The 25223-nt window shown below is 46.5% G+C and overlaps 1 protein-coding gene across 5 annotated transcripts in view; it reads right to left on the bottom strand.

The window, feature by feature from the left end:
- The window catches only part of TAFA4 (TAFA chemokine like family member 4), a 215762-nt gene extending 190841 nt beyond the window's left edge, over positions 1-24921 (bottom strand). The window contains exons 1-2 of one of the 5 annotated variants that reach the window (XM_017343938.3): positions 24665-24921; positions 4277-4426 (exon numbers count right to left, since the gene is read on the bottom strand). The gene's annotated coding sequence lies outside the window, so the exon portion shown is untranslated. Of the gene's footprint in view, positions 1-4276; positions 4427-23956; positions 24101-24664 lie in introns of those variants that run through there. The other 4 variants (XM_070050619.1, XM_070050616.1, XM_070050615.1 and 1 more) reach the window with 4 other exon arrangements.
- Between the last annotated feature and the right edge of the window lie 302 nt (positions 24922-25223).

Here is a 25223-nt window from a genome sequence, read left to right as displayed (position 1 = left end):
GCTGTCTAGAAGTGGTATTTAAACCTCACAACAACAAATCTGGCACGATAGATTTAGGCTACAGAGGCTTAAGATTAAAAGAGAAAGGAGCCAACCCTTCAAGCCAGAGAAACACTTAAGAATTCGCAAGCCATCACCAGCTCCATAGAACTTTGATAGCTAGAAACAGAATTCATTCAACATTCATTTATTCAACAAATTTGAATTCTCAGACTTCTGCATGTAGATGTTCCTTTTGTTCCTTCCTATAAACTAGCTCAGCAATTCTCCCAACTTGAGGGGTAAACATCCTCCTATAGGGCTATATACAAAAATAACCTATGGGATTTTGCAGAGGGCAACTCTGACTATGTATCATTTTCCTTTGACACACTCAATTCAGCACCAATTCCCACGTGCAGATTCCTCTGCATCGACCTCACAAGGCTTGTCTTTTTAAAATATCGCTCAAAGACTGACACACAATGCTTGGGAGTTAATTGTTTGATAAATATCAACTCTGACCTCCTACGAAACTACTAAGCAGGTTAAAAAAGAGAGGTGATGACAGATTTTCCCTGAAATAGGAGTTCATTTTAATGTTGCATTCCCCAAAAGAGGATCAAACTCGGTCTCTCTCTGGCTTCTGCTGAATTTGAATTTCAGTAACTGTAGCCCCCAAACATGTTAAGGGCACTGTTTGCATCCAACTGCTCACTGTTGAAAGCACACACGCTGCTGATGTGTGAGAGGGGAGCAATTATGCCAGGCCAGTCGATAAAATGCACTGTAAAGATTAATCCTCCCTAATCCATTTTTTTCCCAGAGAAGCCTGATTTTGGAGATTTCTTAACAGCTTGCCCTCATGTCTCCTCTTCATCTTCTCACAAGACAAACACAAAACACTGACCATAAACAGGTGCTGTGCAATGAGAATCCAGTGTTCTCTTAATGCAGACTGACGTTCCCTGTGTATTTTGATGGAGAGGGAAACAAAGACCTTCCTCCCCAACCCCACCCCCTCTGACCCCCAGGTTGGGAATATGATCCACTCTGTGTGGAAGATGGAAAAGCAGAACTTGGGACAGACAGCTCCCCCACACAAAAGCTGGAACTGAGCATACCTCCAGCATTTCAGAATCCCCCAAACCAATAATTACTTCAACAAATATTTCAAAAGCTTCCATGTGGGGCCACCGCCTGCAGTGCCGAAATCCCATATGGGCACCAGTTCGAGTTCTGACTGCTCCACTTGACATCCAGCTCTCTGCTATGGCCTAATAAAGCAGTAGAAGATGGCCCAGGTCCTTGAACCCCTGCACCTGCATGGGAGACCAGGACGAAGCTCCTGGCTCCTGGCTTACAATTGGCACAGCTCCGGCCATTGCAGCCATCTGAAAGGGAACCAGTGGATGGAAGACCTCTCTCTCCCTCTCTCTTTCTTTCTCTCTCTCTTCTCTCTGTCTGCCTCTGTAACTCTGCCTTTCAAATAAATACCTAAAAATAAAAAAAGCTTTCACATGCTGGACACCACCAGTTACGGTGTGGCTTAAAAAGAAACCAGAGACCCAGTAAGGAGGGGAGACCCAATCATACAAGTTCACCTGTAGAAGTTGGGTGAGCCAGGCGGGGCTAGGAAGAGAAGACTGCTTCATCTCTCTCAGCATGTCATAAAAAAGACACACAGCCAGCACAGCACCAAACTTCCTGAGTAGGGTGCTGGCCAGCCAGGATGTGGTGTCGGCAGCTGCCGTGTCTCAAAGCCCTTATTAGCTATAATGCGTTCTTACCCATGCCTGGGCTCGAGTCAGCTCATCAGCCAGAGCGCTGTGAAATCATTGCAATTCTCTGCACCTCACCTCCGAGCCACCGACCCCCCCACTCCCGGGAGACGCTTCGGATCAATGTCTCATCCACAGAGTCTCTCTCCCCTGCCTGCTGCGGGTCCAAGCTCCAGGAATATTCTGCACACCTTGATTCCATCTTTCACCTGACACCATCCACCACTCGTGGTCTGTTTCCCACTTTCAGGACCTTCGAGAGAAGCCCGTTCCTAAAGGGTATCCGAGACGATCTTGCTTTTTCTACACCTGCTGGGGCCTTTTTAATCATGAAACAACAGGAAAGCCCTGAAAACCCAACTCTCCCTTCCACGATTACCAGGCGCATCTAATCTGGGTCTTCTCACTTGCGTGCGGCGGAGTACATCAAAAAGAGAGAGGGTTTGAGGGGGGCGTAGGGGAAGGGGGGAGGAAGCCATGATTAAAAGGCTGCCAAAGCTCAAGGAAGCAACCAGAATGTTACAAACTGGACTTAACTACTAGCCACTAATTAAATGCAAAACAGCAGCATGCATGGGAAACGGGAGAAGCAGCCCCATATTGGAGATTTTTCCTGCCAAATGAACACCCCTCATCTCCTCTACCCTCCCCCATCTTGCTGGATTTTTCAAAGTATTTGGGACCAGATGAGCCAGCGAGCAGCGCGCCGTTAATCAACTCCTACTTAGCTGTGTGTGCCGCTGCATTCAAAGAGAATTAATAACGGGTTTAGCTGCAAACCGGCAGGCCCAAGGTGCCACTGGCTCCTGTTCAAGTGCTCCCACATTTGGAACGGTTCTTTTAAGCCCCAGGAGATCAAACTCGGTTTTCCTTCTGTGATAGCCTGAAAATTGCAAAGCCCTAAGAATACTCTCTATGGGACTTCAGAAAACCATGGAAAGCAACAAAGTCGAAAGGAAAAAAAAACTGAATTCTTTCACCTTTCCACCCGGTGGATGCTAAAGCACCTGTAGATCGTATTTCAGGGGTGCAAGGCATTTACCTAGGGGACTGAACCCGAGGAGGCTGCTGAGAGGGGTGTGCCTGAAGGCCCTGGGTGAGGGAACTCTGTCCTAAAATTATCTCCCCAGCCAAAGTACGTCACTACAGCACAGATCAAGTCTTTGGGGTTATTTGGAAAACCACACGGGAAGCCTTTTAACAATGCATTCATTTAAACAGCCCTAATTACACTTGCCTGGAACAGTGACAGCCAACATCAGTAATAAACACAATGGCTGCTGAGATCTAACAAAAACTTGCTCTGTGCGAGGCGCGGTGCCAGGGGTCACACAGGCACTCTCCATCTAATTCCGATCGGGTATTCTGTCTGCTTTACAGATGAGGATTCCTGTAACAGCGGCCACTGCCTGCCCGAGGCTGCGCAGAGGAAGCCACGGTTTCAGCCCAGGTGAGTGACTTCACAGCCAGTTTGATGAAGGCTGCCCAGCTGTGCCTCCTTTCACGCCCCGTGGCTGGGAGTTGTTGCCAAACACTAGCAGCCATCAAGGAACAGAAAGGGGGCGCAGGGGAGGCAGCCCTGCCACAGGGGGCCAGCAAAGGGTTCCGGAAGAGGGGGAGATGTGCTGGAGGGGCAGGGAAAGGCTGAGGAAGCCCTGGCTTGTTTTCCTTAGCGTCGTGGCGACGCCTGGGTTCCAATTCTCGCTCTAGATTCTAATGCCAGCTCTGATTGTGGGCTGCTGGCATTCCGTGTCCACTGCTTTTTGTCCTCCCTCACCCTCTCTCGAGCGTGTGGTCTCACAGGATGGAGATCATTTTGGAGAGAGGATCTGTCACTGAGCTGATGAACACTTGAAAGACATTCTCAGACACAGAGAGGCGTAAAGGAGTTCAAGTTCGGTAACTTACAAGCTGTGTGTCACCCTGGCGGGATGCTGCCTCTCCCTGTTGCCTGTACCACATGGTAAAATTGTGCGTTTTTTTCTGTAGGGTGCTTGTCTATGTTTTGAGTCTTTACCATAACACACTTCAAGTGTAAACATTTAGGACTCTTGCTGGGAACATACCAGAGAAAATAATGGGCTACTAATTGGCTGGGAAGAAAGCTTAACTCAGCATCATGGTGGGAGACGGATTTGCACACTTCTGAGCTTCTGATAGGTTTACTTCCTTCACACGGAAATGTCCTCCTCTTATCTCAACTGTTGCTAAATCTCCCTTACTTGAAAGTTCATTGAATATGAGACTTATACAGAATTAAGAAGTGTAGCCAGCCCCCTATACCTTGTGCTGCACCAGCTTTTAAGATTTATATATGAAAAAGGAAAAACATGTAAGAGAAATTTCTATTCCTATTCAATAAATATTGAATTGACCAAGATATGCTGAATTTATCCGCTCATCTCCTTCAACTGTAAGTGACTATTTCTGTTCTCTGCAAAAGCAATAACTATGTCTGACAGACGAGTTCAAACCCTACTAGGGTGAATGTGTGCTTTTGGAAATAGGGTAAATACCTTGCAATTGTGAGAAATTCTTGCTTGTGGAATGCTGTTTCAGAAAAGGTGTGAGTTTCTTTCTGCCTCCATCTCGTGTTAATCATTTATGAAACACGGCGGTTCACAGCTCAGCAGTTGGAATCATTTCAAGCAGTAAATATACATTTCCTGTCAAAACACATCAAACGGATCAGACTCCAATTTATTTGAGAATGAGTTGTAACTAACTTCAATATTGGCCATTTGCAGAATTCTCTGATGGTTTTTAATAGCCTTGGCAGTTTTCTTCATTTCTGGCCCCAAACCACTGAGCATCTCCACCTGACCCTCCTCAGAAATGGCTCTCAGGATCTGGGTAGGAGCCACCCCTCTGACTCCAATTCTGCTGTATAGTTTCTTTTTCCATTACTCAGGTTTTACCAAAACAGAACCTGAAAGAATATTCTAGAATGCTCTATATTTATATATAACAGTCACATTATCTTATTAAGGATAACAACCTTGTTTATCACAACATTCTGCCTGGATAATTTTATCCCAGTACATGCAGTAATGGTCCAGAAAATGCAGGCTTCAAGACCAAACAACTTGTTATTTTACAAAAATTATGTCAGGCAGCAGGCAGGTGCTTGGGCTCCAAAGAATCAGTAGGTCTCCAGCTACTTCTGTCTTTCCAGATCTGCCTTCTTCCCATCTGACTCTCATGGTCAAGGTCCCTTTACAGTCCGCAAAGGCTGTTAGAACATAGGCCGGCGCCGCGGCTTACTAGGCTAATCCTCCGCCTAGCGGCGCCGGCACACCAGGTTCTTGTCCCAGTCAGGGCACCGGATTCTGTCCCGGTTGCCCCTCTTCCAGGCCAGCTCTCTGCTGTGGCCAGGAAGGCAGTGGAGGATGGCCCAAGTACTTGGGCCCTGCACCCCATGGGAGACCAGGATAAGTACCTGGCTCCTGCCATCACATCAGCACGGTGCGCCTGCCGCAGCACGCCAGCCGCGGTGGCCATTGGAGGGTGAACCAACGGCAAAGGAAGACCTTTCTCTCTCTCTCTCTCACTGTCCACTCTGCCTATCAAAAAAAAAAAAAAAAAAAAAAAGCTGTTGGAGCATCAACTATTACATCGTATTTCAGAATGTGGAAAGGAGGAAGATCCAGAAAGAGCTCCACCCCTCGATTTTAGAAGACTTGCTAGAAATACCAACCCTTCTGCAGTGTCTCCCATGGTCACGGTAGCGGAAAAAGGCTCTGAGACTCAGTCCTGACCCTCTGCAGCTGAGCCTGGCTGAAAACAGGGGCTTCAGTAGGAGGAAATGGAAGCGTGAATGGAATGTAGGCAAACAGCATCTCTTCCACAACCCTCCCTTGTGTACAGCCATTTTGTATAAATGGACCACCAACAATTAAACAAATGGAATGAATGTCCATTCTCCAATATGATCCCCTCCACCACCTCAAAGAGCTCCCCAAAAGCTTCCACTCCGGCATCCAGGAAAGCAACATTCCCCTCTAGATGTCTTCCTTCTCAGACTGGACATGCGGTTGTAGGGTTCTCCTCATCCAGTTACCATAGTAACAGACACCAGACATAAACAGACGCTAGATGCCCTTACATAGCACAGCAGTGGTCCTATGGCCTGAGTTTTCAGTTATACAGGTGTTTCTATTTAACCAGGAGCAGAACCAGAGCCTGTCTTGATGTGTCACGGTAGAAGCCTGAAAGTACACCCCAGTGATGGTCTCGACCTGAGATCAGACGGGACCACAGAAGCATAAGCTCGGAATTCAGCACCTGGAGTTATCACTTTGATACCCAGCCTTAAGGATGACTGCTACAGGTTGGCAGAAGACACCATAGTTTCTGGTCAGTCTTCAGCAGCAGGGACAATATGTGCTTACACTGTGGTTTTCCAAGCATATTCACAGTCATCAACTGCACTCCCACTGACATTATAAAGTCACACCACTGTTGCTCCAAGTAGATAAAGAGACATGTGTATTCAAGAACCTCTCTTAACAGACAACATTTGAGACTTTTAAAGAATGAGAAAAATCCAGTCCACCCAAAAAAAAAAAAAGGTTTTAAAAAACTCAAAGTATTCATATTCCACATAGCAAGAAAAGGACCATCAAGCACAAGGCCACTGGAGAAGGAGTGATTTTGGTGCATTGAGAAACAAACAGTGTGATGCAGTAGTGTACACGGGAATGTCGCAGATGATCCTGCAAAGACAATCAGTCTCCTGGCACCTGTTACTTTGCATCCTACCACTAATACAATCTCTGCTTTTCCAACAACCAGGTGGATTTGCAACATGGTCAATTGCCATCTTAGCTATCTTCCATCTCTGTCTTCCCACTCAATCCACTTCTAAATATGTTTTCAAGATGAGAAAGAGAAGATACTGTTTTAATTGCAAGGTATGCCTAATTAGAAAATATATACAAAATTCCAGATTTATAAGACTCCATATGCTTTAAAATCAAGTTTTCCACAAACTCCCTTTCACCAGCACTTTCAAATTAGAACTCAATTTGTGTCCTTTTTTAAAAAAGTATGTGGGCAAGTTTTGGCTTAGTGGTTAAGATGCCTACATCCCAGACCAGAGGAAATGGATTCAAGTCCTGGCTCTACTTCTAATTCCAGCTTCCTGCCATAATGTGTACCCTGGAAGGCAGAGGGGATGGCTCATGTCACTGGGTCCCTGCCACCCACATTGGAAACCTGGATTGAGTTCCCAGAGTCATGCTTCCGCCTAGCCCAGCTGTGACCACGGAAGGTATTTGAGGAGTACATCAGAGGATGAGAGTGCTCACTCGCTCGCTCTCTCTCTCTCTCTCTCTCTCATAGATAGGTAGAGAGACATTAATTAAAATAACACAAAGATGCATATAAATATGCATGGTCCAATTCACTATATGCCAAGAGTAAATTTTTAAAACATTCCTCTGAGGAGTGGAATTCCAAATCCGTGCCAAGAACAGGTTGTGCATCCCTAATCTGAAACTTTCTGAGCATCAGTATAATGCCACAAACAGAAAAAATCCACAACTGACCTTGTGTGACAGGTCACAGTCAAAACAGAAGCACACTAAAAAATCCTGTATAAAATTACCCTCGGGAGGGACTGGCACTGTGGTGTAGAAGGTTAAGTATCTGCCTGTAGCACTGGTATCCCATATGGGTGCCAGTTAGTGTCCCAACTGCTCCTCTTCTGATCCAGCTCTCTGCTATGGCCTGGGAAGGCAGTGGAAAATGGCCTGAGTGCTTGGGCCCCTATACCAACATGGGAGACCTGGAAGAAGCTCCTGGCTCCTGGCTTTGGATCAGCTCAGCTCCAGCCACTGTGGCCATTTGGGGAGTGAACCAATGAATGGAAGACCTCTGTCTCTCCCTCTCACTGTCAATGGCTCTACCTCTTCTCTCCCTCTCACTGTCAATGGCTCTACCTCTTAAATAAATTTTAAAAAGTTACCCTCAGGATATATGTAGAAGGTGTATGTAAAATAAATGAGCTTTGTGTTTGGGTAAGTGTGTTGCACTGTTTTAAACCACTGCTTGGGATGCCTGTATCCCATGTTGGTGTGCCTGGTATCTAATCCTGCCTCTGCTTCTAATCCAGCTTCCTACTGATACACACCCTGGAAGGCTTCAGATAATGGTTCAAGTTCTTGGGATTCTTACCATTCATGTGAGAGACCTAAATGGAGTTCCCAGCTGCTGGCTTCAGCCTCACCCAGCCCAGGGTTTTGCAAGCATTTCAGGAATGAACCAACATATGTACCATCTATTTCTCTCTCTCTCTCTCTCTCTCTCTCTCTCTCTGTGTGTGTGTGGGTGGGTGGGTGGGTGGTGTGTCTGTATCTTTTAAAATTAGTTTTGTTGGGGCCAGCACCATGGCACAGTAGGTTCATCTTCTGCCTCCGGTACCAGCATCCCATATGGGTGCCAGTTCTAGTCCCGGGTACTCCTCTTCCAATCCAGCTCTCTGCTATGGCCTGGGAAAGCAGTAGAAGATGGCCCAAGTCCTTGGGCCCCTGCACCCATTTGGGAGACCCAAGAGAAGCTCCTAGTTCCTGGGTTCGGATCAGCACAGCTCCAGCCATTGCGGCCATTTGGGGAGTAAACCAGCAGATGGAAGACCACTCTTTCTGTCACTCCCTCTCACTCACTGTAACTCTTCCTCTTAGATAAATAAAATTTAATTAAAAAAATGACTTTTGTAATTAGACTTGAATCTCATCCCTAAGTATATGCAAAGATTCCAAAATCCAGGGAGGAAAAAATCCATAATCTGAAGCACTTCTGATCCTAAATATTACAGATACTCAACCTGTACTCACACCTAGCAGGCCCACTGCTTCAACCAGGTAGGAGCGATAATTTTTTTCAAATACCTTGGCATCTATCAACCAGCATTTTCAAGGACAAGCAAACTGCAGTGCCCAAGGAGCTGTCTGTGGTGTTTAAGGTTAATGGCTGGATTTACATAGCCATCAATTCACTTTGCAAAGAACTGGCCCAGTAGGACTGTGCAGCCCCCTGTCAGAGGGCCCCAGCCAGAGCAGAGCAGATAGGAGTCTCTCAACGAGGAGGAGAAATGGCAAACCTCCATTACATCATCTTGTCTTCACTCACTTATTTATTTCCCTATTTTCCAGGGCCTCTAACTGAACAAAACAGACCAGACCCCAGCACTGCAGGCATCACTTTCTTAAAATTTCAAGACTGTAATAAAATAGGATAATGACACATCCTCTGGTGGTGCACACTTCCTACTTGCATTGTCCAACAAGGTAGCCACTGTACATACACAGCTATTTAAACTTAAAGCAAAATTCCTTACACTTCAGTTCCAGAGTCCCAAAGGCCACATTTCAACTGCTCACTTAGCGGAATGTGGCTTACAGGCTGTCGTGGTGGATACAACAGATTTTAGAACATTTCCATCATCACATAAAATTCTAATGGAACACATAGAGCTTATGAGATTATACTTTTCTAAAAGATTTATTTATTTGAAACGTAAAGTTACAGGGGAGGAGAGAGAGAGTGAAAGTTATCTTCCATCTGCGGTTCACTCCCCAAATGGCCACAATGGCTGCAGGTGGGCCAATCTGGAGCCAGGAGTGTCCTCTGGATCTTCCACTTGGGTGCAGGGGCCAAGGCTTTGGGCTGTCTTTAGCTGATTTTCTAGACACATCAGCAGGGAGCTGGATTAGAACAAAGCAGCCGAGACTTGAACCAGCACCCATGTGGGATGCCAGCCCACGGGTGACAGCTTCACCTGCTGTACCACAGCACTGACTCTAAGAGATAATACTTAGTGATAGATTTGTTTCTGTACTGTCCCGGTCCTAACCTGCTCTAGAGTTTATATCCCTTAATTTTAAGAGAACAAAGGAGACTTTCTGCAGTCTCCACATTGTTCAGACATACTCCCAAGCAACTTGGTGCTCTGTAATACCCTCTGGCCTGGTTGTTCCTTTCTACCCCAGGAAAACACCAGCCCAGGGTACAAAGAGAAGTGCAATTATGAAAGGACTCTACACTGGACAACTACGTCAGTTAACATCACATGTGACTTTCTAGGAGAATGTCCCCATAATACTCTTTGTAAAGGGGGGAAAAAATGAGAAAAATCTGAATGCCCATCTGTAAGGGAACCACTAAATAAAATGTAGTAGAAGTCACAGGGGGAGGGGCCAGTGCCGTGGCTCACTTGGTTAATCCTCCGCCTGGGGCGCCGGCATCCCATATGGGTGCCGGTTCTAGTCCCGGTTGCTCCTCTTCCAGTCCAGCTCTCTGCTGTGGCCCAGGAGGGCAGTGGAAGATGGCCCAAGTGCTTGGGCCCCTGCACCCGCATTGGGGACCAGGAGGAGGCACCTGGCTCCTGGCTTTGGATCGGCATAGCTCTAGCCATGGCGGCCATTTGGGGGATGAACCAACGGCAGGAAGACCTTTCTCTCTGTCTCTCTCTATCAAAAAAAAAAGTCACAGGAGAACAGTATGTGCAGCTATGTGTGTATCCACGTGGATGGATCCCAAAGACAACAGTTAGGTGAAAAATGGAAACTGTGGAAACATATGCATAGTATGATACTAATAAAGTAGAAAATGCACACATAACACTATATTTAATAAAGATACTGAGTTCAAATAATGTGAACAGAAAAGTGTAAAAATAACTCTCAGTGTGCAAGCGAAATGTCAAATAGGCTTCCTACTTCTGCTGCTTGTTGATTAGTTAGCACTGCCAAGTCAACTTCAAATAGAATCCAGCAGGTCACCACCAGCCCAGGCTTCCTCTCCACGCTGGTGTGTCTTTGAGATATATTGTGCGTAATGTATTTCAAATATGTGCAGAAGGGTACAAGCCAAACTCTTTACAGTGTTTGGGGAAGGAGCAATAGAGATGCCTTCTAGAGAAAGTTCAAGGCGGGGCTGGTGCTGTGGCGTAGCGGGTAAGGCCACCACCAGCAGTGCCATTATCCCATATGGGTGCCAGTTCTAGTCCCAGCTTCTCCACTTCCAATCCATCTCTCTGCTGTGGCCTGGAAAAGCAGTAGAGAATGGCCCAAGTACTTGGGCCCCTGTACCCACGTAGGAGACCCGGAAGAAGCTCCTGGCTCCTGACCAAAGTCAGGATCAGCCCAGCTCCAGCCATTGCAGCCAACTGGGGAGTGAACCAACAGATTGAAGAACTCTCTCTCTGCCTCTCCTTCTCTCTCTGTGTAACTCTGACTTTCAAGTAAAATAAATAAATCTTTAAAAAAAAAAGTACAAGGTGATTTTTACTTTTTATTTTTTTCTCACTTTCCTTTTACTTTTCTACAGCTTCCATGATCCCCATGGGAGTGTCACCAACTCCCTGTGGCCCTGTATGACCTGGCATCATTGTCCACATGACCCAGCAGGTGCTGTAACATCACCAACCAGCCACTCTTGGCAGGCGAGAATACCAAAGACACGCAGCGTGCTCAACAATCCAATGCCATGGTTTTCTGGAAGTGGCTATTTGTTCTTGAAAAACCAATTCAGTTGTTTGGATGCTTGCAGTGTTCAGTCTTCTGTAGAAGCCATTTCCAGCTGTGCCCTGCTCTGCCACTCAACTTGGAAGGCTCATCTTTCCGCTGTCTCGGTGGAGCCCTGCACAGGGACAGAGGGCACAGGGCAGGCAGCCAGGGAGGAGGACGATTGCATCCTGACAGTCAGGCAGAGATGACCGAAGTGCAAACTGATGGAGGGACAACAGTGACGGATGGGACCCGCAGAAATGTTAGTACAAAACCAGTCGCACACAAAACGCAGCTGCCTATGAGACGGGAACTCAGAGTCACAGCCGGCTCCATAATTAAAGCACAGCTCTGGAGACAGAGGGGTTTAAGTGGCTCCAACCCAGCCCCCTCACTCTGCTGAGCTGTCACAGCCATCCTGCCAACACTCACAGTTCTATAACACATACCACCTCTAAGAAACCTCATAAAATCCAATTTTAATTTTTAAAATTTATTTATTTATTTGAAAGTCAGAGAGAGAGAGGGAGAAATCAGATGGTTCACTCTCTTTTAAATGCCTGCAACAACCTTGCCAATGTGTCAGGAGCCCAGACTCAATCCAGGTCTCCCACATAAGTGGCAAACAACAGAACACTTGGGCCATCCTCTGATGCCTCTCGGGGTGTGCATTAACAGGAAGCTTGAATCAGAAACAGGACCAAAGGGGCAGCATTGTGGTTCAGCCGGTTAAGCTGCCACTTGCATTGCAGGCATCTATAAAAGAATACAGAATATGTCCTGGCTGCTCTGCTTCAGTCCAGCCTCCTGCTAATGTGCCTGGGAAAGCAGCAGAAGATGCCCAAGTGCTTGGGTCCCTGCCACCCAAGTAGGAGACCAGGATAGAGTCTCTGGATCCTGCCTTCAACCTGGCCCAACCCTGGCTGTTTCAGCCACTTGGGGAGTGAACCAGTGGATGGAAGAAGTCTCTGTCTCTGTCTCTGTCTGTCTGTTTGTTGCTCTGTCAAATAAATAAATCTTAAGAAAAAAAAAAAAAAAAAACAGAGCCAGGACTCAAACCCAGATACTCTCCTTAGGTATGCAGTTGTTCCAAATGTATCATAATCACAACTAATGCCTGACTCTGAAAACCCTAATTATTAAAAATGATTACACATATTTTCTTCAAAAAGTCAGGATCTTTACATGTGTTTTCTTAGCCAGGAGACAGTTTGGTTTCCAGATTTCTCATTTAAAAAAAAAAAAATTATATATATACAACACAAAGTAAAATCCACCGAGGGCTTTTCCTTGAAGCAAACACAGAAGATCATGGTTCCTACAAGTGGCCAGAGAAAGCAACCAGCAGGCACCTGTGCAAGAACTCCCCAAGCAGGGCCAGTGTTGTGCTGCAGTCAGTTAAGCTGCCATTTGCAAGGCAGCATTCCACATAAGAGCTGCTCCCAGCTGAGTCCCGGCGCTCCACTTGCACCCACCTTCCTGCTGATATGCCAGGGATGACCCAAGTCCTTCGGCCCCTGCCACTCACAGGGGAGTTCCAGATGGAACTGGCTGTTGCAGGCATTTGCAGAACGATTTACTGATGGACAATTTCTCTTTCACTTTCTCTCTCTCTCTCCCCCTCTTTCTCTGCCTTTCAAAGAAATAAATAAATCTTAAAAAAAAAAACTTCTCCAAGCCCCATAACTATCTGCAAGTCCATCTTCTGTCCTGACTAAATCTTCAGTTATTCCCAGATCAGACAAAACCATAAAATCCACATCAGCTTTTAACATCTGCTCAGTCTCAACTATACAAGAACAAAAGAGGAATTCCTGTGTGTCACCTGCCAATCTGATTACAATTTAAATCAGACTCAAAAGAAGAGAAGAGGGGCCACAGACACCATCCACCCCATTAATCTAGACATCAGCAGGATGACAGAAGTCAGCAAAGGGCTGGGGCTGTGCCGCCTGCAGCGAAACTGCCCCCACATTCAACTCAAACAACTATACGGTCCTTATCTGACATAAGTCCTCCACTATAGAAAATGCATCCTATGCGCTCATAGAAGCTTGGAGAAATCATCAAAAGCAGTTTCTCATTTATAATACGGACCCAACTAACATCCAATTTGTACTTTGGGTTCAGCAATTCAAATCAATCTCCAGCATCACACTATTTAGCAAAGATTATCAGTGTATTCCAAAATGAGAAACTCCCCGTCTAATCAAAACAACCTTGTTTTATGAAAATCTCCGCAGGAGCGTTTTTTAACTGTGACAAATGAACTGAGAAGGTGTTATGCAAAGTGTGCTCCCAGGCTAGGGTAGCATCAGCACCCCGCAGGAGCCTGTTGGAAATGCAAATCCTCAGGCTCTATCTCAGACACAGCGAATCAGAAACTCGGGGGGGGGGGGGGGGGGGGCCTCTGTTTCTGCAAGTCCTCTCTGTGACTATCATGCACTGGTCTAAAAGACAATGCTAAAAATGAAAGCTCCAGGCACTTGGCATAGTGGTTAAGCTGTTAAGATGCTGCTTGAGATGCCCACATCCCATATCAGAGTGTCTAGGTTCAAGGAATGACTCGGCTTCCTGCCAAGGCACCTCTCAGAAGGGGCAGGTGATGGTTCAAGTATTTGTGTCCCAGCCACTGATGTGGAAGACCTGGATGGAGTTCCTGGCTCATGGCTTCAGCCTGGCCCAGCCCCAGCTGATGCAGGCATTTGGGGCGTGAAGTCCAGATGGAAGACGGTTGGTCTCTCATTCTCTCTCTCTCACACTCCCCCCCCACCCCCACTCTCTCCTTTCAAATAGATAAAATTACTTTTTTAGAAAAGAATAGCAGAGGCTGGTGTTGTAGTATATTAGGTTAAGCCACTGCCTGTGGTGCCTCCGTCCCATGTGAGCATCAGTTTGGTCCAGGCTGCTCCACTTCCAATCCACTCCCCTGCTGGTGGCCTGGGAAAGCAGTGGAAGTTGGCCCAAGTGCTTGGGCTCCTGTACCCACATGGGAGATCCAGAGGAGGCTCCCTGCTTCTGGCTTCGGCTTGGCCCATCCCAGCTGTTGAGGCCATCTGGAGAGTGAACCTGCAAAGGGAAGCACTCTTACTCGCTCTCGCTGTCGCTCTCTCCTCCTCCTCCTCTCTCTGTAACTCTTTCAAAATAAAAAATAAATCTTAAAAATAAAAAATATAAAAGCAATAGTACCACAATTTGTGGACTGGTATACCAAACAACACTGATAATATGAAGCAGATTTTAAAAAGCCAACAAAATCCAGAATTTGCAGAGGATTCAAACAATGTTGCAATAAGCATAAACCCTATAGTCACCTCCCCTCCTTACTTACTGCTAAGTAAGTGAGGTTGAGAAAACTCCTACATCCATGTAGCAGACGGCTTGTAAGTTCACATCTATTTACGCTGCAGTTCAAAAATATTTGCACATCAAACCAGAAGCTGAGTTTACACTTGGGATCCTGAGTCTTTTGTAAATGTGAAGGGAGTAAATTCAAAATCAAAATGTCTTGAAGAAACAGTTTTCGAGGAATCTCGCCAGTGCTTTTTCTCAGGGTGACCTTCACGGCAGCCCTGAGCCATGTTTTCCTTTCCTGATTAACGCTCCCTGGGATCACGGGCGCGCTCTGTTCGTGTACACATCAGGACGAGCTGACTCCTGACTTTTCCCCTGCTATCAAGAACACCAGCACCTGCTGTACTATCACCTAAGGGTAAACCAGGAGAGTGGTGGCCCCGACCCAGGGCAGAGCTTACTGCTCCCAGTCTGGGTGGCATCAGCACCCTGTTCTCTCCTCCCCCAACGCACCCTTGAAGAGCACAACGCGGATGTGTTCTAATCACAGCCATTTCCTCTGTCGATAACAAAGACACCTTGCAGGCAACACAGGATTCCTGCTGGAATCCCCCACCGCCCCTCCCCAGGTAGAGACTTCTTTCCAGGTCTATAGAATCACATTAGAACACCCTGGCAGACACTCCTTTGGGCAACCTGTTAATTTCAAGTGTCTTTCAATGTCTTCATCACATCCAGCAGAACTGCTTCCACTGTGTAATCACAATAATGAATAAACATGGAGTGCTTATAAAGGACGCCAGCACCACAAAGCTGATCAATGGTTAATTCTATAAAGTGACTACATGTGCCTTCCCCTGCAACAAACTCATCAAGCTGTGGTTTTGGTGAGAAGCAGCCCATGTCCTCAGCAAAGCAAAAATGCAATCAGTACTCAGATGCCACCCAGGGCTTATCTGGATCCTGATTACTTCCTCATCCTGTCCCACCCCATCACCGCCCCCACCCTCGGTGAGGAACAAAAATGGTCACTGCAATTAAAAATAACATGCACCTGTGATACTGAACTGCCCAAAGGGCTTGAGGCAGCACTAATATTAACAGCCTAAATAGGCACAGAGCAGATCACCAGTCTCTTCTTATTTCAATTTCTTCACATTAAACATCTGACGCACAAGAATCTCAACCAAATTCCTCTATGTACTGGGAAGAAGATTGTGAGCTTCTCACAATGGAGGATCTACTAAGAGTTTTGGCTCTGGATCACACTACCTGGGTTCGAACCATGGCTCTGCCACAAACCGCTGGTGTGGCTTTCTGTCTGTATGTTTCACTTTGCTCCTGAACAGAGGGAGGTGATGACTGTGTTGACCTTGTAGGACTCTGAAGAAGGTTAAATAAGTACAGACATGCTCAGGGCATGGGCAGACATGGCAACAGTGGGTTAAGCCACCAACTGGGATACCTGTATCCCATACCAGAGGGCCAGTTCAAGTCCTGACCACTCCAATTCTGATCTTGCTTCCTGCTAATGCACTGGGACCCAACGGATGATGGCTCAGGTACTTGAGTTCCTGCCACCCATTTGAGAGACCCAGATCAAGTTCCTGACTCCGGGTTTCAGCCTGGTCCAGCTCTGGTTATTGCCACCATTTGAGCAAAAGATCTCCTCTCTCTGTCTCTCTCTCTCTCTCTCTCTCTCAATTCCTTAAAAAAAGAAAAGAGAGAGAGAACATGCTTGGTACAGTTAAATTAATCAGCTACTATGGAAAATAGTACGGTGGTTCCTCAAAAAAATTAAACACAGAATTGTCATATAACCCAACAACTCCACTTCTGGGTGCTCACCCAAAAGAACTGACAACAGGGACTCAAACAGACACTTGCACATCCACATTCATAGCAGCATGATTTGCAATAGCCAAAAGGGGGAAACAACCCAAGTGTCCATCAATGGACAAAGGACAACCAAAATATGGTCTATCCATACAGCAGGGTATTACTGAGTCATACAAAGGGAAGGAATTCAGATGCATACTACAACATGGAACCTGGAAGGCATGACACTAAGTGAAATCAGACAGTCACAAAAAGACAAATATTGCATGGTTCCACTTACATCGGGCACCCAGAGAGCTGAACAGCAGTTTCCAGGAGATAGGAGGAGGGGGAAGACCGAATTTATGTTTAATGGGTACCCAGCTGCAGTTTCGTACAGAGTTCTGTGGACTGATGGTGGTGATGACAGCCCAGCTTTGTCAATGGGCTTAACGCTACTGAAATGTGCACTTAGGATTAAAATGGGGAAGGGGAGGCTGTGCTGTGGTGCAGTAGGTTAAGGTGCCACTTGTGATGCTGGCATCCGTATCAGAGTGCTGGTTCGAGTCCCAGCTGTTCTGCTTCCAGTCCAGATTCCTGCTAATGCACCTGGGAGGGCAGCAGATGGTGGCCCAAGGTCTTGGAAAATTGCCACCCAAAAGGGAGACCCTGATGAAGCTTCAGCCTCCTTGCACTGGCCTGGCCCAGCCCCAGCCCCAGCCACTGTAGACATTTGGGGAGTAAACCAGTGGATAGGAAATACCTCTCTCTCTCTCTCTCTCTCTCTCTCTTAAATAAATTTTTTAAAAAAATTAAAATGGTAAATTTTGATATTTGTATTTTATCAAAGCTAATAACAAACCTTTGTGCAATACTAAGCAAATCTTTATTCAAAAAAACACAGCTGGGGCTGGCACTGCGGTGTAGCAGGTAAGCCACCGCCTGTAGTGCCGGCATCCCATATGGGTGCCCGTTGGAGTCCTGACTGCTCCATTTCTAATTCAGCCCTCTGCTATGGCCTGGGAAAGCAGTAGAAGATGGCCCAAGTCCTTGGGCCCCTGCACCCATGTGGGAGACCCAGGAGAAGCTCCTGGCTTCTGGCTCCTAGCTTTGGATGGGCAAAGCTCTGGCTATTGTGGCCAACTGAGGAGTGAACCAGGAATGAAAGACTTCCTCTCTATCTCTCTTCCTCTCCTCTCTCTGTATAACTCTGACTTTCAAATAAATAAATAAATAAATCTTTTTAAAAAAGGGCACAGCTACTGTGGCTACTATAATTTTTTGAAAGCTCAACAAGGCAAATAATTAATACACATCCCTTTATCTAAAACTGACAAGTCCGCAGACACATTTGCTCTGTAAGGTAGTTCCACTTAAATGCCCACCCCTGCCAGCAGATACTCCTAGGCCTTATGGGGGATGTTTAAATGTTAACCAATGAGTTTCCTAAACCTCCTCAACTAGACATCAGTTCCTAAGCTTTGGGGTGAGAGAAAACTGAACACACAAAGAGGTTGAGATGGGTGTCCAGGGACAGACTCCCAGCCAGGCTGCAGCTTGGGCCATGGAGCTCTTTGGCCCCTGAGCAGCCCCTACAGCTGGCTAAGAGCTGGACAGAGCGAGACAGAAGGGTTTGTCCTAGGAGGGCAGCGCCCATGGTAACCAGTTTTATGGCTCTTTTGATTTGTATCCATGGATATTTGTGTGTGTGTGTGTTTGTGTGTGTGTGTGAGAGAGAGAGAGAGAGAGAGCAAGAGAGAGACAGAGACAGAAAGAGACACAAAAAGAGTTGAGAAGGAATTAATCCGGAAATACAGATGAAGGAAGCTGTGTGTCTGCTGTGAAGCAGGTTGCATAATCAGTTCTGAAAGCAGAGATAAGGTAACAGATGTTTACATTATCATCTGGCGGCTACTGCAAGAGCTGCCAAGTGATTTAAATGCGGCCTTGGTGATTGGTTGCACTCACTGATATGTGCAGAAAGGAATTCACCCCACAATTTGTTCTTTGGGTGGCCTCCATTAAACATCCCACCATAGAAAACACTGAGTACTCTCAAGCTACTTAAAAGCTTAAACTAGACACCAATTTCTAAAAAAAGAACTGAAGGGCCTCTTCAATATGTCTTGGGTAACCAAGCACACATGCATCACAAGGAAACCTGCAATCTCTTTCAACGTTCGGGTATTTTAGGATCACAATAAGATAACAGAAAAATATATAGCCATGAAAAAGAACAACACAGAGTTCCAGATCTCTTCACTGTTTGTCATCCTTCTGAGAGGCTCCAGAGCCCATGTGAGGCTCGGATGAATGCACGGGACATGGTCATTACATGCAAGAGGCATCCATGGACAATGGACATGGGTGTCAGCATCCTTCCCTAGACGTGGGTTTAAGAAGTCCCTCATGGGTCTCTGCCAATTAAGCAAAGGACACATTTTTGAGGGGTGTGTACCTCCAAAAGTTAATGAAACAAACTCCAAGATCAGTTTATTTTGGTGCAAATCTGCCATCCACACAGAAGTGTGTTTTTTTTATAATGTGCATTTTAATGAACTTTTTGAAGACTCCCTGTATGGGTTGTCCAGCCCGTTTTGTCCAAAACAATGAGGTCTAACCCATGTTTGGATGAAAGCGGGAAGAAGGCACTAGACGCAGGTCCACCAGCATATGAAAAGGAAGTGCTTCTGGGTGTTGGGACCGGGTGGGTATTTTCCTTTCCTTTACATCTGCAAGTGTTCACTTTCCATGAAGTTTTTGAAGTCCCTTCATGTTCCTCTATGTTGCCTAAATTTTACACCTCCAAATATGTATTATCTTTCTAAACTGGGAACAGGAATCTTCACAACAGAAACTGGGGGTGATGAATAGAATCTTGGTCTACGCATTAAGAGACATGGGTTCCTTCAGTTGTTTTTTACTTTTCATACAATTTGTTGAACTCTTTACTTAGTATAGAGTTAATCGTATTGTATAAAGTTAATTGAAAACAGATCTAAGTAAAAAATAAGAATGAGAATAGGAGAGGGAGAAGGAAGAGGGGTGGGAGGGCGGGTACAGTGGGAAAAATCACTATGTTCCTAAAGTTGAAATTTGAAAAGCATGAAGTTTATATTCCTTAAATAAAAGGTTTCTGAGGGCTGGCACTGTGGCGTAGTGGGTAACACTGCCACCTGCAGCGCCAGCATCCAATATGGGCGCCGGTTCAAGTCCCGGCTGCTCTCTGCGATGGCCTGGGAAAGCAGTGGAGGATGGCCCAAGTCCTTGGGCCCCTGCACCCCCATGGGAGACCCAGAAGAAGCTCCTGGCTCCTGGCTTCAGATCAGCACAGCTCCAGCCATTGCAGTCAATTGGGGAGTGAACCAGTGAATGGAAGACTTTCTCTCTCTCTCTCTCTCTCTCCCTCTCCCTCTCCTTCTCTGTGTAACTCTGACTTTCAAATAAATAAATCAATCGTTAAAAAAAAAAAGGTTTCTGGGAGAAAAAAAGAGAGACATGGGTTCCTTGGCAGAAACAAAGCCCCAGGACACTGGATAAGCCATGTCACTACTCCCAATCCAGGAGGCTGTGCTACAGCAAGCTTCCTCAATCACAACATTCACCGCGTTTGCAGCCAAATAATTGGATGTTCAGCTCATCTATGGCCTTTTACCCCACTAGACATCATTCCCATCTCTTTCACACCAAGTTGGAAGGACCAAAACTGTCTCCAGACATGGACAAATGTCCTCTGGGAAGCAAAGCTCCTTCCCATTGGATGGGCTTCAAGTTTCCTCCTTGCAGGAAAACCTTCTGTCATCTCTAGAAGCTGTACCTAAGGCTGAGTGATTCACCAGTGATTCACAGGTGAGTGCCCATGGTGTACCAAGACACACCAATATGTTCCTCATTCATTAGGCAAAGCACATGAAACCGAGCAAAATGGAAGAACTAAAACTGCACATTTTCAGGAAAAGCTTTTGGACATATGGCACAGATGTGAAACTAGCAGAATCCAAGCAAACACAATGGTCATTAACAAACTAATCATAGTGATAATAACTCCAGCTTTGGACGGTCCCACTTCTGTTGAGATAAGTGACATGCTGAAGAATAGTCAATTGCTTTCTGGTTTGAAATGAATGTACAGCACTAACAAAGCCAACGGAGTATTTTCTAGGCATTGCCACGCTTTGCAATCTAAAACAAGTCTCGTGTTTTCTTTTTATTTCATAAGAAACACAAGGATACCTTCATACTTTGCTAATAGGATAATAGGATATGTTATTCTTCTGTACTAACAATACTAAAATCTCATAAAAGGAAATAAATTATCCATGTCTTTATTATCTTCCTAAATAGAACATCTTTTTATTTGTGATTTTATTAACAAGAAGTTCCTAATATCTGACACATCATACTTCTGAACTACAATTATTTATGCTCATGCTAATGACTTGCTACTGTAAGATCCTGACATCTTTTGAATTAAAAAGAGTGACTTAAAAAGATTCCATGTTGTTTTAGATTCACAACTCTTTGAAAATCAGCAGCTCTTCCATACAGAAATAAGCCATTTATTAAGCGGAATGTTTCACCTGTCATCAACACTCTAAAACTGGCACACACTAGGTAGTCAACCGGTGTTAAATAATTATCTGCAATAATGCCAGAAAATACAGTTTTATTCCAAATTATTAGCACTGGCTTTCACAGCAACTAAACGGCACAAAGTATGAAAGAGGAGATCATCACAGAAATAAATTAATATCCTGAGTTTTCTTTCACAAGTAAATCTTCAATCATTATCTAAAAGAGCCTCACCATCATTTTAACATCTATGTCTTTTCACATGTTCAGATGGGTCCAAATCGAGCCCCCCTCCTCATTCCTCTTTTATCACCAACTCCCTACTAATCCTCCCCATGGCAACTGTGGCAGCAACCAAGAAACAACCCCAAGGCACCTGGTGCACACAGTTGTCAAATCCTTGAGCTGGGTTCAACTAACATAATGTTCTAACACACCGAGCCTTGATAGTGAAACAAGGCAACATGGCCGCCTCTGCAGACACACAGCCATTCCCTCCAGGTCTGTAGCAGAAAAGCCTGGGCTACAATTAGGACTCCAGGATTCTACTCTCAATTCTTTTGATTCCATAGTGGATACAAGTCACAAAACCTCCTACCCCGATCTTCTATACAGCGTACTTTCTAGACTTAAAACTCTTAGAGCTTTTGAGTCTTTCCTTAAACCAGGTTGTACAATTGAGTTTATATTCCAAAAATGTATAAATAAGAGCCCATTTGATGGGCTTTATAGAAGAAAATGAATTAAACTTGAATACTAACTGTAAAACAGAAGAGTTTTTTTTTTAACAAATATCAAATAGATGGGAAGCCCGCATTTATTTTATCTTGTGAATAGTGCCAGAGATGACATCGCATGGGCTATTACAAAGAGTAGCTCCAGAAGCCACCTAAGCTGGTGCCTATCAGTCAGGACTTCCTGGGGTTCTGACACGGCCTGTCAAAACTAACATTTTAACAGAAATACTCATGAGGAGATTAATGTCGCCCAGATCACTGCACCAATCCCTTTGGGGACATCTCTGCCTGCCTCCCACCCTCCATTCTAAATCTTCTTAACAAATTATACCATATCATTTATCAATCACTCATGATTGGCTCCAGGACTTCAAGTCATCTTGCTAATCCTGGCTGAATTGTTGCCAATGCCTCATGAAATGAACACACGGACAGAATTTGTCTATCACCTACATGTCCCACCTACCTCAAGGGCAAAAGCAAAAGGCTAGTCCACTTACTGTGGGGACTCTACATATTTATAAAGAAATAGAGCCAGAATGCAGGGCAAAAAGCTCGCAAAAAAGAACAAAGCATAAGGAGAGTACATGTACTTATGCAAATTCCAAAGAGACCTATAAAACTGCAATCTGGGAATTTGATTATTAAGCTAAGCTTCTTAGTATAGAAATCCCCAAAACTCTCCAACAGGGCAGTTAATTGAGAGTTCTGAAGACTTCTCTCATTTCCTCATTCACCATCGGCAATACGGCATCCCTTGCTCACTATGATAACGTGAATTTTGTCAATGCATGGCCAAATCAGATAGGGGATTGGCCGGTGATGATGTCATATCCATGGATTAAGCCCCAGTGGATGCAGTTTTAACATCATATGCACCAACACATTTACATATAAAGTATTATATTAAGTGTAATAATCAATGAGCAGGAAAAAGCTGCTACTGGGGAGTCTATGTGCCACTGAAAAGGAGATGGCGTTGGGGGGCAAAGCAAAGGATCTTTCCTCTGTTTCTACTAAATGGAAATAGGGCACCAAATGATACACAGCTCTAAAAACATCAGCAAATGAGTATTGAAATGCCAGTGAAATAGAACATGCTAGTCCCACAAATATGAGAAACATCGCCTCTGATGAAGTCTCCAATAATTCCAATAATCCAGTAGAGATACATGTAGGTAGGTGTTGGGGGGGGGATAATAAAATTAAACTCAATCAAAAATAGGTACATTGGCAGCCACTGCCTTCCTGACAAGAATTTTCTTATCTTTAACAGGGAAAACTGGCCAAGTCAAATCATGACTTGAAGCTACAGAACCAATTTCAAAACATCAAGGGGCAAAAACAATGAAACAGAAGAACTTAGGAAAGAAACCTTGAAATCCCGCCTCCAGCTATGAGAATATTCATTAAGAAATTTCTACACACATGAAGAGAGCTGTCGCACCACTGAGCCAGGCTACCTCACTCTGGCATGTTGGGAGCACATAAGTCATCATTAGTCATAATGATTCTGTAAAACTGCTCTCGCACTGCCTTATTCAATATGTATTTCCAATCCAAAGGAAGTATTGGGCTCACACACAGATTTATGGCTACAAAGTTAGCAGAAATGCCTCTCACCGTAAAACCCACAGCGAGCTGTTAACAGAATCCTATTTGTTCTCAGCCCAGTGGAAAACGTTAATTCAGTTATGAAGAGGCTGTTTTGGAAGCCTCTTTTTTTCCCCCTGCCTGATCATGGGTCACACACACACACACACACACACAAATTGCCCTCATCTTACCCTCCCCATCAGCAAGGGTTCCAAAGGGACCAAACTGGGGTGTATGTGATCAGAAAGCTAAGCCATCAGTGCGGGTAGGTCTGGTTGTCTGCGTCCGCAGGTGGGGGCTTGTGATCATTGCGGACAAGCCCAGGAGTATTACAGAAAGAACCAGAGGAAGGCATCCAACACGCTCATCCCCCCACACACTGATCGCCTGTCACATCACATCAACTTTGCTTGTCTGGAAGGGAAGGCCATTGAAAAGTTAAAAGGGAAAAAAGTTAAAAGGGACAAGGATGCTTCACCAAGGGGACTCCCGAAGTCCCTGTGCGGCGGTGGGTCCATGAACCGTGCAGCCACAAATCGCTCAGTAGCGCACTCGCAGCTTGGCCACGGCTCTCCCTCAAACGTTAAACGGCGCAGATTCCAGGGGCGGGAGACACGCCAGAGGCTCCGGGTCTGGCTTGGGCTGCCTCCCCGGGCGCAAGGATACCGACCTCTCCATTTTCAGACCTCCCTAGAAGATGCTCTCTCCTCCAGGAGCATAATGGCAGGGTCACGAGATAAGGAAAGAGGGAAAGAAATGCGGAGACCGCGCCTCCGCAGGCAAGTCCGAGATGCCTCCCGCAGGAAGACATGGAACTTCCAGAGCCTCTCGCGTTCTCCACCTGCGCGGCCAGCTCTGCGCTCCGAGCAAGGAGATGCGTCCTGAGCGCTCACGGCGCGCTCCTAGCTAGAGTTCCAGGACCAGAGGCTCAAGCAGAGTGCTTTTAACCTGCTTCCCCCTGCCGGCTCCTATTAGGATCCCGGTTCAGATCCAAGGGATGAAGCTTGCCCAGAACTAGAGCTCACGGAGGAGAGTTCGTCCTGCCCCTCCACACACCAATGCACCCAGGGGCCACCACCCCCGCACCGTGGAGCACCCCGGGATACCTGAGCGGCTCGCACAAACCCCGATCTGGAAGGGACTGCTTCCCCATCCCAGTCACACATCTTGACTACGGGGGAACCCCTTCCGACTTCGGGGCATGGGCGGTCATGGCAGCACCCTGACGCCAAGGATGAGGGGGGCTGCCCCGAGGCCAGCTGAATTGGTATAAGCCTAAGATGCAGCTACTGCCACCGGACAGCGCGGGTGCATAGGGGTCTAACGGCCCCCAACCCCAAATTCCAGCCCCCTCCTTTTCCCCACTGTCCCTTCTCACTCGTCTAGAGCCACAGCCGCGCCGCCTCTCCGAGGGCGTCCCAGGGGTGGCCCATCACTTTCCGCTGCCTCGCCCGCAGAAAGTAAGTTCCCGCGTCTCTCCAAAGAGGGGCCCGAGGCTGCCGCGGGCAAAGCAGCTTGTGCGGAGGACAGGTGGCTGCGGGACACTGCCTGAGTCCGCCGGCAGCCGCGCGCCCCGTCGGAGCGCCCAGTTCCAGCGCGGCGCGCAGCCGGCAGTGCAGAGCGGATCCCGGAGCGCACCGAGCGGGAGGGGCCGGCCCCGCCGCAGGCCGCGCTGATTGGCCGGGCCGGCCGCTGCCCCTGCCCTGGCCGCCTCGCGGACCACGTGGGGCGGCCTCTCCCCGCCCCGCGTCCGCGTCCGTGCTCCGCGGGGCGCCCCACCCCTCAGCGCCCGGCTCCACTCCAGAGCGCCTTGCTGTGGCCGCCACCCGCAGGTGCTGGGAGAAGGTATTGTTTCTTCTTACCTGGGAGCCACGTTCATCCCGGAGAGAGATTGGGTTCGGCTCCCAAGCGAATGCTGAGCAGTTTGCAATCAGGAT

The sequence above is a fragment of the Oryctolagus cuniculus genome, chromosome 10 (genome assembly GCF_964237555.1).
Source record: "Oryctolagus cuniculus chromosome 10, mOryCun1.1, whole genome shotgun sequence".
NCBI lineage: Eukaryota > Metazoa > Chordata > Mammalia > Lagomorpha > Leporidae > Oryctolagus > Oryctolagus cuniculus.
This window is presented reverse-complemented; position numbering and strand designations above follow the sequence as displayed.